This window comes from Bombina bombina, chromosome 8, assembly GCF_027579735.1.
Source record: "Bombina bombina isolate aBomBom1 chromosome 8, aBomBom1.pri, whole genome shotgun sequence".
Lineage (NCBI taxonomy): Eukaryota > Metazoa > Chordata > Amphibia > Anura > Bombinatoridae > Bombina > Bombina bombina.
The window spans coordinates 17297288-17309882 of record NC_069506.1 but is presented as its reverse complement, the minus strand read 5'-3'; the positions used below and the strand labels follow the sequence as shown (position 1 = coordinate 17309882).

The 12595-nt window shown below is 36.7% G+C and overlaps 1 protein-coding gene across 1 annotated transcript in view; it reads right to left on the bottom strand.

Annotated features, from left to right (window-relative positions):
- Window positions 1–12311, bottom strand: part of LOC128638282 (uncharacterized) — an 86141-nt gene extending 73830 nt beyond the window's left edge. The window contains exon 1 of the mRNA XM_053690150.1: window positions 12272–12311. The gene's annotated coding sequence lies outside the window, so the exon portion shown is untranslated. The remainder of the gene's footprint in view (window positions 1–12271) is intronic.
- Between the last annotated feature and the right edge of the window lie 284 nt (window positions 12312–12595).

Genomic DNA, 12595 nt, shown 5'->3' with positions numbered 1-12595 from the left:
CTGTGTTTATATATATCTATATGTGTGTACATATGTATTTCTGTGTTTATATATATCTATATGTGTGTACATATGTATTTCTGTGTTTATATGTGTATATATCTATATGTGTGTACATATGTATTTCTGTGTTTATATGTGTATATATCTATATGTGTGTACATATGTATTTCTGTGTTTATATGTGTATATATATCTATATGTGTGTACATATGTATTTCTGTGTTTATATGTGTATATATCTATATGTGTGTACATATGTATTTCTGTGTTTATATGTGTATATATCTATATGTGTGTACATATGTATTTCTGTGTTTATATGTGTATATATCTATATGTGTGTACATATGTATTTCTGTGTTTATATGTGTATATATATCTATATGTGTGTACATATGTATTTCTGTGTTTATATGTGTATAGATATCTATATGTGTGTACATATGTATTTCTGTGTTTATATGTGTATATATATGTCTGTAAATAGTTATATTCACATATAAATAAAAATACATATGTACACACACATATAGATCCATATATTCCTATATCACCTGAGACTTCATATGTTTGAGCCCTTATATTTTCTTATGCATTTTTTTAAATATTTTTTATCAGTGTTATTATGAGGAGAAAACAAAGAGATAAGAGTGCTGTTTGTGTATCTGAGGACACGGGAAGAATTGTTGTAGGAAACTATTGATGCTGCTTTGTCAGAGAAAAAGTACTATTTGTGAATACTCGTATATATTCAGGTCAGCAAAAATATGGGGACTGGGGTAATAAACCCGCCCCATACAGATATGCGGCAGGCTTCAATGTATCATATCACATAGCAGTTTAAACACCGATACATAAAAATTCCTTTGCATTGACTCACCACGATCAAAGGGCACCTTATGAGTAGATTTCCACAAGGTTGATAGTCTAAAACTCGGCCGCTGAGAGGAAAAGATAAAAGGGGATATGTAATATTTACTAGACAGTGCTGGCTTCCACCCCTATACTTAATCCTCACTCCAGCTAGACGCAGTAGACATCCTTCTCCAGAAATCCCTCAATGGCGCGCTGTGGGAGTTCAAAGTCCCGGTGTCCAAAACGAGACTGTGACGCTCAGCCAATATTGTGTTATTATGAGTGTAATTTTTTTTTTAAATGTAATTTTTTTTATGTGTTTTGTGCTATTTTTTTGACTCATGTAACAGTTAACCAGAGCTCTGAGGTTGCACTATCCTACGCATGTTAAATTCAATTGCACTTAAGATAAAGGCATCTACTTATCAAGCCGTCAACCGCAAATACGCTGGAATTCCGCAGCGTATTTGTGGCGAGCCTCATTCACCTTAGTTATCGAACCCTACAGAACGGCAAAAGTAGAATTTAGTGACGTAACATACGATCCGCCGGACTCAGTCCGACACAGATCGATGCTTATGTCACTCCAGATGTTCTGAATGCAAGTTCGGCACAATCTGACTACTTTTGCTAGTTCACAAATGTCTAGCAGGTACGCTCGGCACTATTCCGGCCCAGCGTACCTGGTTTTCAATCCGGCGCCCTGGAGGCGGCGGATGCCATAGGAATCAATGGGAGTCTGAAAGCAGCGAAAGCTCATGTTCGCTGCTGCCCGACATCCCATTGATTCCTATGGTAATGTCTACACCTAACACACTAACATGTACCTCGAGTCTAAACACCCCTAATCTGCCCCCACCTACACCACCGCCACCTACATTATACTTCTTAACCCCTAAACCGCCGCTCACGGACCCCGCCGCAACTAAATAAAGTGTTTAACCCCTATACCGCCGCTCCCGGACCCCGCCGCAGCTCTAATAAATTTATTAACCCCTAATCTGCTGCCCCCTACACCACCGCCACCTACATTATATTTATTAACCCCTTATCTGCCCCCCCTACACCGCCGCCACTATATTAAATTTATTAACCCCTAAACCTAAGTCTAACCCTAACCCCCCTAACTTAAATATAATTTAAATACATCTAAATAAATATTCCTATAATTAACTAAATTATTTGTATTTAAAACTAAATACTTACCTATAAAATAAACCCTAAGATAGCTACAATATAACTAATAGTTACATTGTAGCAAGCTTAGGGTTTATTTTTATTTTACAGGCAAGTTTGTATTTATTTTAACTAAGTACAATAGTTCTTAAATAGTTATTAACTATTAAATAACTACCTAGTTAAAATAAATACAAAAGTACCTGTAAAATAGTTCCTAACCTAAGTTACAATTACACCTAACACTACCCTACAATTAAATTAATTACCTACATTAACTACAATTAAATAAAATTAAATAAAATTATCTAAAGTACAAAAAAAAACCACACACTAAATTACAGAAAATAATAAAATAATTACAAGAATTTTAAACTAATTACACCTAATCTAATCCCCCTAAAATAATAAAAAGCCCTACCCTATACTAAATTACAAATATCCCTTAAAAGGGTTTTTGCGGGGCATTGCCCCAAAGTAATCAGCTCTTTTACCTAAAAAAAAGTACAATACCCCCCCAACATTAAAACCCACCACCCACACACCCAACCCTACTCTAAAACCCACCCAATCCCCCCTTAAAAAAACCTAACACTAACCCCTTGAAGATCACCTTACCTTGAGAAGTCTTCACCCAACCGGGCCAAAGTCCTCAACGAAGCCGAGCGAAGTTGTCCTCCAGACGGGCAGAAGTCTTCATCCAAGCCGGGCAGAAGAGGTCCTCCAGATGGGCAGAAGTCTTCATCCACACGGCATCTTCTATCTTCATCAATCCGGCGCAGAACGGCTCCATCTTCAAGACATCCGACGCGGAGCATCCTCTTCTGGCGATGTCTTCTTCCCGAATTAATGTTCCTTTAAATGACGTCATCCAAGATGGTGTCCGTTGAATTCCGATTGGCTGATAGAATTCTATCAGCCAATCGGAATTAAGGTAGGAAAAATCCTATTGGTTGATGCAATCAGCCAATAGGATTGAAGTTCAATCCTATTGGCTGATCCAATCAGCCAATAGGATTGAGCTTGCATTCTATTGGCTGTTCCAATCAGCCAATAGAATGCAAGCTCAAACCTATTGGCTGATTGCATCAAATCAGGAACATTCATTCGGGAAGAAGACGTCGCCAGAAGAGGATGCTCCGCATCGGATGTCTTGAAGATGGAGCCGCTCCGTGCCGGATGGATGAAGATAGAAGATGCCATCTGGATAAAGACTTCTGCCCGTCTGGAGGACCTCTTGTGCCCGGCTTCGTTGAGGACTTCGGCCCGGTTGGGTGAAGACTTCTCAAGGTAAGGTGATCTTCAAGGGGTTAGTGTTAGGTTTTTTTAAGGGGGGATTGGGTGGGTTTTAGAGTAGGGTTGGGTGTGTGGGTGGTGGGTTTTAATGTTGGGGGGGGTATTGTACTTTTTTTTCAGGTAAAAGAGCTGATTACTTTGGGGCAATGCCCCGCAAAAAGCCCTTTTAAGGGCTATTTGTAATTTAGTATAGGGTAGGGCTTTGTTTATTTTGGGGGGCTTTTTTATTTTATTAGGGGGATTAGATTAGGTGTAATTAGTTTAAGATTCTTGTAATTATTTTATTATTTTCTGTAATTTAGTGTTTGTTTGTTTTTGTACTTTAGATAATTTTATTTAATTGTATTTAATTTAATTTAATTGTAGTTAATGTAGGTAATTAATTTAATTACAGTGTAGTGTTAGGTGTAATTGTAACTTAGGTTAAGTTTTATTTTACAGCTACTTTTGTATTTATTTTAACTAGGTAGTTATTAAATAGTTAATAACTATTTAATAACTATTGTAGCTAGTTAAAATAAATACAAACTTGCCTGTAAAATAAAAATTAACCCTAAGATAGCTACAATGTAACTATTAGTTATATTGTAGCTAGTTTAGGGTTTATTTTATAGGTAAGTATTTTGTTTTAAATAGGAATTATTTTGTTAATGCTAGGAATATTTATTTATATTTATTTAAATTATATTTAAGTTATGGGGTGTTAGGGTTAGATTTAGGTTTAGGGGTTAATACATTTACTATAGTGGCGTCAGTGTAGGGGGGCAGATTAGGGGTTAATAAATGTAATATAGTGGCGGCGGTGTAGGGGGCCAGATTAGGGGTTAATAAATATAATGTAGGTGGCGGCGGTGTAGGGTGTGGCAGATTAGGGGTTAATACATTTATTAGAATTGCGGCAGGGTCCGGAAGCGGCGATATAGGGGTTAATACATTTATTAGAGTTGCAGCGGGGTCCGGGAGCGGCGGTATAGGGGTTAATACATTTATTAGAGTTGCGGCGGGGTCCAGGAGTGGCGATATAGGGGTTAATACATTTATTAGAGTTACGGCGGGGTCCAGGAGTGGCGGTATAGGGGTTAATAACTTTATTTAGTTGCGGCGGGGTCCGGGAGCGGCGGTATAGGGGGTAAAACAGTTTAGTATAGTGTGGGTGCTTAGTGACAGGGTACCAATAAAGCTGTGAAAAAGCCAAAGAGCAGCAAGATCGATGACTGTTAGTTAACAACAGTCCGCTGCTCATCGCTCCGTACATGGTGCGCGGCTTTTTGACAGCTTTTTTGGTAATTTTGGAGAACATATTCAGGTCCGCGGCAGCGATGTTAGGCGATCTTAGGCGAGCATATTGGTGCGGCGAATGCAGGTAAGTTGACAGCTTGATAAGTAGATGCCAAAGTGTTTACATTCAACTCTTAGTACAGCGCGATTTACTTCTGATGTGCGCAAAGAGCTAAGATAAACCCCCTCTTTTGCTCTCTCCACCCTCTTCTGCTCTCTCCCGCCCTCTTTTGCTCTCTCCCCCTTCTTTTGCTCTCTCTCCCCCCTCTTTTGCGCCCTCTCTCTCCCCCCTCTTTTGCTCTCTCCCCCCTCTTCTGCTCTCTCCCGCCCTCTTTTGCTCTCTCCCCTTCTTTTGCTTTCTCTCCCCCCTCTTTTGCGCCCTCTCCCCTCCCCTCTTTTTCTCTTTCTCCAACCTCTCTTTTGTGCTCTCTCCCCCTCTCTTTTGTGTTCTCTCCCCCCTCTATTTTGCTCTCTCTCCCCTCTCTTTTGCTCTCTCTCCCCTCTCTTCCCCCCTCTTTTACTCGCTTTCTCTCTTTCCCTCCTCCCATCAGGGCACGCCTGGCCACGCCCCCACCAGGCAGCTTCCGCTGTGCTCACTCCTCTGCTGTTCAAGGCCAGGTATGTTTGTCCTCTGCAGCCTACTGCGCATGACTGCATCTGACAAACATACCTGGCCTTTTATTATATAGGATAGTTAAATAACATTCCATAAACTGTATAGTTTCTATAGATATAATTTTGGAATTTTCTGAAATCAGAAAATGTAAAATATAAATACATCAAAATAACAATTATTAAACTTTTTTAGTATCTATATCTATACCAGAATTACAATATATTTAATTTTTTAAAGGGATATGAAACCGAATCATTTTATTTTATGATTTAGACAGAACATACAATTTTAAAAAACTTTTCCAATTTTTAAATTTGCTTCTTTGTTGAAGAGATACCTAGGTAGAAGTCTGGAGCGATACATGACAGCAAATAATGCTGCCCTCTAGTGCTCTTGTAAATGGATAACATTCTTGCAAAACTGCTGCCATATAGTGCTCTAGAAATGGGGTATTTCAGGGCTGCACTATCATTGGGCAGGATCAGACTGATATACTACAGGTATTTTCTCCTCTGTGAAAGACTGTACCCTGGGAGTAATGAGGGACTAAGCAAGGAATGTTTTACAGATTCTGTTCTGAGCCCAGTTGAGTGTCTCTCTATTTTACTGTTTTGTATGCACATACTCATCAAGGCTTGTAGAGGATGAAATATACATTTGGGGTTTGTTGTTTTCTATTGTCTAGATTGATTTGCCTGGTATTCCGAGGCTGGACTGTCACTGGGCAGGATCAGACTGATATACGTCAGGAATTTTCTCCTCTGTGAAAGGCATAGTGTGCTAAGAGAAACTGGGAGTAAGGAGGGACTATTTTGCTCTTTTATTAAGAAAAATGTAGCCAGAATGTAGTAAGCAAATAATAATAACCACAGACACATTTTGATCTGTTATATCAAAAGAACAATATTTATTGAAATTAAGGTGGAGATAAAAAAGTGAGATTAAAATCCTCCATTTCAAACAAGTAATAACCACAAAATTATTTGTAAAGCCACCTACATATCTTACCCATAGGGGCATATTTATCAATGTGCAAGCGGACATGATACGAAGTAGCGTATCATGTCCGCCGCACATCGAAGTAGCGTATCATGTCTGCCGCACATCGACAGCATACGCTGTCGGCATTTATCATTGCACCAGCAGTTCTTGTAAACTGCTGGTGCAATGCCGCCCCCTGCAGATTCGTGGCCAATCGGCAGCTGGCAGGGGGTGTCAATCAACCCAATCGTATTCGATCATGCTGATTTCCGGCGATGTCTGTCCACCGCCTCAGAGTAGGCAGACAGGTTATGGGCAGCAGTCTTTAGACCACTGCTTCATAACTTGTGTTTCTAGCGAGCCTGAAGGCTCGCCAGAAACACGGGGCATCAAGCTCCGTACGGAGCTTGATAAATATTCCCCCACATCTGCTCTGTAGCACATCAATTACATTTATAACTTTAAGGTCCAAGTCTATAAAATTCTTTGGCCTATGTGTGGTTTTTCCAGGCCAACACTCCCAGGGGCAGCCCTCGTTGAATTCTATAATGAAAAGAGGCTGTCCCTGCGAGTGGCGAGATGTTTTTTTGTTTTTAAAAAAGGACAATAAAGTCAAAATTAAACTTTCAAGCTTTAGATAGAACATGGCATTTTTAAATTTAAGTATCCTATGTGAAAAAACATAGCCAGGTAAGCTCGGGAGCAGCCATGCACTACTGTGAACTAGCTGATTGGGGTCTACACACATATGTCTCTTGTCATTGGCTCACCAGATGTGCTCAGCTAGCTCCCAGGAGAGAACTGCTACTCTAGAGCTAACTTTTGCTACATGTTTAATCCCTTTGCAGAGATCAATCACATAAGTAAACATAAACAACAGGGCAAAAATGGAACATTTTCTATTTTTACATTTTATTGTTAAAGGGATCCTAAACCCAAATTTTTTCTTTCATGATTCAGATAGAGATTTTAAGCAACTTTCTAATTTACTCCTATTATCAATTTTTCTTCGTTCTCTTGCTATCTTTATTTGAAAAAGCAGGAATGTAAGCTTAGGAGCTGGCCCATTTTTGGTTCAGCACCTGGGTAGCGCTTGCTGATTGGTGACTTAATGTAGCCACCAATCAGCAGGCACTACCCAGGGTGCTGAACCAAAAATGGGCTGGCTCCTTAGCTTAAATCCCTGCTTTATCAAATAAAGATAGCAAGAGAACCAAGAAAATTTGATAATAGAAGTAAATTAGGAATCATGAAAGAAAAAATTTGGGTTTAGTATCCCTTTAATATTATGCTTTATTTATAAAGTGATAACAAATTCAGCAGCGCTGTCTATGTACAAAAGACAAAAAGTACAAGGAAGATACAATATTTTTAAGAGACAGGACAAAATGTATGAAACAAATACAGAAGGAATGAGGACCCTATTCCTCAGTAGATATAAGAGGAGAGAAATAGGTTTGCTTGGCTATGTGAAGGGCAGAGGTGTAAGAATGAACTTATAGTGGATGAAATCAAGTGTAGCATGAGATTTCCTCTAGGCACGCTCAGCAGTGTGCGAGAAATTTTGCAGATAGCGCAAGAGTGTTTAGTGCAGAGGAGAAAGTATTGTTATAGCGGGTTGTAGCAATGTCAGGGCAGGATATCGTGGGAGTGTGTGGGGGAGGAGATGTTGCATAAGGTTGGAAAATTACATTTATTTAATATTATATGAATAAGCTATAATGTTTTTATGTTTGTATTCTTTGCATTAGCATAGCACATATTTGCTTCTGTGTAAATGTGAATGTAATTACCTTAAATTACCTTAGCGCTGCGGAATCTGTTGGCGCTCTACAAATAATTGATAATAATAATGGATTTGAAACCCAAAAAAATATTTTGAGATTCAGACAGAACATACTATTTAAAACAAGTTTCCAATTTACTTCTATTATCATATTTTCTTGGTTTCCATGACATTCTGTGTTGAAGAGATACCTAGGTAGGCATCTATAGCACTAAATCACAGGAAACAGTGCTGCCATATAGTGCTCTTGCTAATGTATAACATTCTTGCAAAACTACTGCCATATAGTGCTCTTGCTAATGTATAACATTCTTGCAAAACTACTGCCATCTAGTGCTCTTGCTAATGGATAACATTCTTGCAAAACTGCTGCCATCTAGTGTTCTTACTAATGTATAACATTCTTGCAAAACTACTGCCATCTAGTGCTCTTGCTAATGTATAACATTCTTGCAAAACTACTGCCATCTAGTGCTCTTGCTAATGGATAACATTCTTGCAAAACTGCTGCCATCTAGTGTTCTTACTAATGTATAACATTCTTGCAAAACTACTGCCATCTAGTGCTCTTGCTAATGTATAACGTTCTTGCAAAACTGCTGCCATCTAGTGCTCTTGCTAATGTATAACATTCTTGTAAAACTTCTGCCATCTAGTGCTCTTGCTAATGTATAACATTCTTGCAAAACTGCTGCCAAATAGTTCTCTTGCTAACGTATAACATTCTTGCAAAACTACTGACATCTAGTGCTCCTGCTAATGTATAACATTATTATAAAACTGCTGCCATCTAGTGCTCTTGCTAATGTATAACATTGTTATAAAACTGCTGCCATCTAGTGCTCTTGCTAATGTATAACATTCTTGCAAAACTACTGACATCTAGTGCTCTTGCTAATGTATAACATTCTTGCAAAACTACTGACATCTAGTGCTCTTGCTAATGTATAACATTATTATAAAACTGCTGCCATCTAGTGCTCTTGCTAATGTATAACATTTTTATAAAACTGCTGCCATCTGGTGCTCCTGCTAATGTATAACATTATTATAAAACTGCTGCCATCTAGTGCTCTTGCTAATGTATAACATTATTATAAAACTGCTGCCATCTAGTGCTCCTGCTAATGTATAACATTGTTATAAAACTGCTGCCATCTAGTGCTCTTGCTAATGTATAACATTGTTATAAAACTGCTGCCATCTAGTGCTCTTGCTAATGTATAACATTGTTATAAAACTGCTGCCATCTAGTGCTCTTGCTAATGTATAACATTGTTGCAAAACTGCTGCCATCTAGTGCTCTTGCTAATGTATAACATTATTATAAAACTGCTGCCATCTAGTGCTCCTGCTAATGTATAACATTGTTATAAAACTGCTGCCATCTAGTGCTCTTGCTAATGTATAACATTATTATAAACTACTGCCATCTAGTGCTCTTGCTAATGTATAACATTATTATAAAACTGCTGCCATCTAGTGCTCATGCTAATGTATAACATTGTTATAAAACTGCTGCCATCTAGTGCTCTTGCTAATGTATAACATTGTTATAAAACTGCTGCCATCTAGTGCTCCTGCTAATGTATAACATTGTTATAAAACTGCTGCCATCTAGTGCTCTTGCTAATGTATAACATTATTATAAAAACTGCTGCCATCTAGTGTTCTTGCTAATGTATAACATTCTTGCAAAACTACTGCCAAATAGTGCTCCAGAAATTGTCCGGCTCCTAAGCAATGTATCCCTGCTTTACAACAAAAGATACCAAGAGAATTAAGATAAAGTTATAATGGAAGTAATTTAGAAAGTTGTTTAAAATTGCATTAAAATCAGCTATTCCTCTAATGGGTTGGAAAGCAACAGGAAAGTAATCCAAAAAAGAGAGCTTTCACATAGCAATGGATAATGGATTCTAATAAACTATATGCAACGCCAAACAGCTTTTCTAAAAAAAAAAGTTATATGCATGATGTGTTTATCTAAAGTTGTTCCTAGAAAACATAAGTTATATTTACAAAAGATAAATTATTTCCTATCCATTTTTATTTTATTAATGTGAAATGTAGCGAGAAAGAAAAAAGACGAGGAGCTATATTACAAGTGTCACGCGAAAAAAATTCTGCTTACACGCTCACTTCCCTAGAAGTAAACTTTTAACGCGGGCAGGTTAGTACGGGTATTACAAGTTGAAAGTAAAATGCTCGTGTGTGAGTGATACCCCTTGTGTGCTAACTTCAAGACTTTGAATATTGCAACCACGTTAACTTCTCATAAACTTCAATGGAGCGCTCTTGGTAAAAAAAAAATATTTGCACTATAACCCCACACCGAATTAGACTTACAGTGCTAAACCTAGAATTAAGAATATTTTGCATTCCAAATTTCTTCACAAAGAAGAAAATGTTCATTTCTATACCTATATATGATTACTTTTTGTAAAATATATATCTATACCTATATGTCTATATGAATATATACAGGTATATATATATATATATATATATATATAAATAAATAAATAAATATTTATAAATACAAAGAACATTTTCTTCTAAGTGAAGAACATTGGAATGTAAAATATTTACATTAAAAAAATAAATATATATATATACACACACACACACATTACAGCCCCTGGTCATATACCATATACCGTTTAACCCTTATAAAATTTTGTATAACATTTATATAAAACAATTTTATCACAAAGTGTATATATGAATGTAAAAATAATAAAAAAAAATTAACTTATGTGGAGTAGAGCCTAGTTTGTCAACCTGCAGTATGTGTACCCCTGGGTGTACTATGGGTATTGGCAAGTGGTACTTTAGGGATTGGCCTTTATTATTTTGTTTCCTGATGTAGACTAACTATTGTAAACATAACATATCAAAGAAAGCTGTGTTTCTCATTTCTACCCTCGAGCACTGCTAACAGGGAAGAGTAAGTATTTCCTTGCCTACGTTTAACCACTGCTCAATCCCTAATTCACCTCAAATTAGTAAAACCTTAGCTTCTGGATTGTAAGTGAAATAGGAGGGCTGGAAATGAGCTTCACTAAAGTGTATTACTGTGTCCAAGTGTCACAAAGACAAGTGGCAGATAAATGTGAAAGTGTGAAATAGGTAAAGTGCATCATAATGAACTATACAGCAGTAAAGCAAGACAGATAAACTGTGCATTAAATGGTTATTAAAAATAGAAAGATATAATAAATATATATAATACCATTGCATAAATATGCAGAAAATAAATATCCTCTGTTTAATGTAAGAAGCTCAGTAACTGCAACTTAATATCAATGGACTATATCGCTGTGTTTAATGTGTTTATTATTATCTCTGGTAATATTGGCAAATATTAAATTCTGGAAAACGTAAAACAAATATCAGATTCCTATTTATTTACTTAAAGGAACATGAAACCCACATTTTTTCTTTCATGATTTAGATAGAGAATGCAATTTTGAACAACTTTCTAATTTACTTCTATTATCTAATTTGCTTTATTCTCTTGATATCCTTTGCTGAAATGCATATCGAGATAGTCACAGTAGCTGCTGATTGGTGACTGCACATAGATGCCTCGTATGATTGGCTCACCCATGTACATTGCTATTTCTTCAACTGAGTATATCTAAAGAATGAAGCAAATTAGATAATATAAGCAAATCGGAATGCTGTTTAAAATTGTATTCTCTATCTGAATCATGAAAGAAAAAAATTGGGTTTAATGTCCCTTTAATTAACATATCTGATACAAGTTTGTGAAATCAAGTGATACACAGGATTTCCATTTTTGCTCACGTAAAGGATCAATAATATTTATCCTACAGTTGGGGTATATAGAAATCAAATGAATGCCTACAGGAGTACTTGGCGTAGAGGATAACAAACAAACAAACAAACGTTAGGTGACCTCTGCTTCCAACAGGAAGCAAGCAGGAGAAAACTGAGTGACGCAGTTCTTTTTGCAGAGATCCATAAAAACAGTCACTAATCTACATGAAATATGACTTACTTTGTATACAAGCTAACACTTTTTCATAATTATAACAACTCCGCATGGAACATTTGCATTATTTAGTAAAAAAAAAAAAAAGCACACAATAGATTCTGCCCTTTGCCGAACATAGGGAAAAAAGTTTTCAAAGAAGTTTATCTAATTAAACAGGAAGAGAGAACTCACATGAAGTTACTTATTAATCTAGTTGCAAATAAAAATAAAGAATAAAAAGAGTAAATTAAACAATAAATAAGAAAGAAACACTTACAGAGAGCAGTACAAGAAGTATTCCGACAGTAAAGAATTCCAATGAGATCTGATGCAACTTCCTGATTGGGATTTAGAAAAACAGTGTGGTGTGGGGGGGGACTCCACCTATTTAAAGAGATATTATAATATAAAAAATGTTTGTGTTGTTTAAGAATCAACTTTGGTCACATTTTGACTGTTCTATACTAACCATATTTGTACCTGTTCTTAAAAAAACTTTAAATATTGTTTTGATCTTGTATTATTCTATATTAAAATATGTTGCATTAATTATTTATTCAGGGTTTTTACACAAAGGGCTAGAATACAGGCATGTGCACAC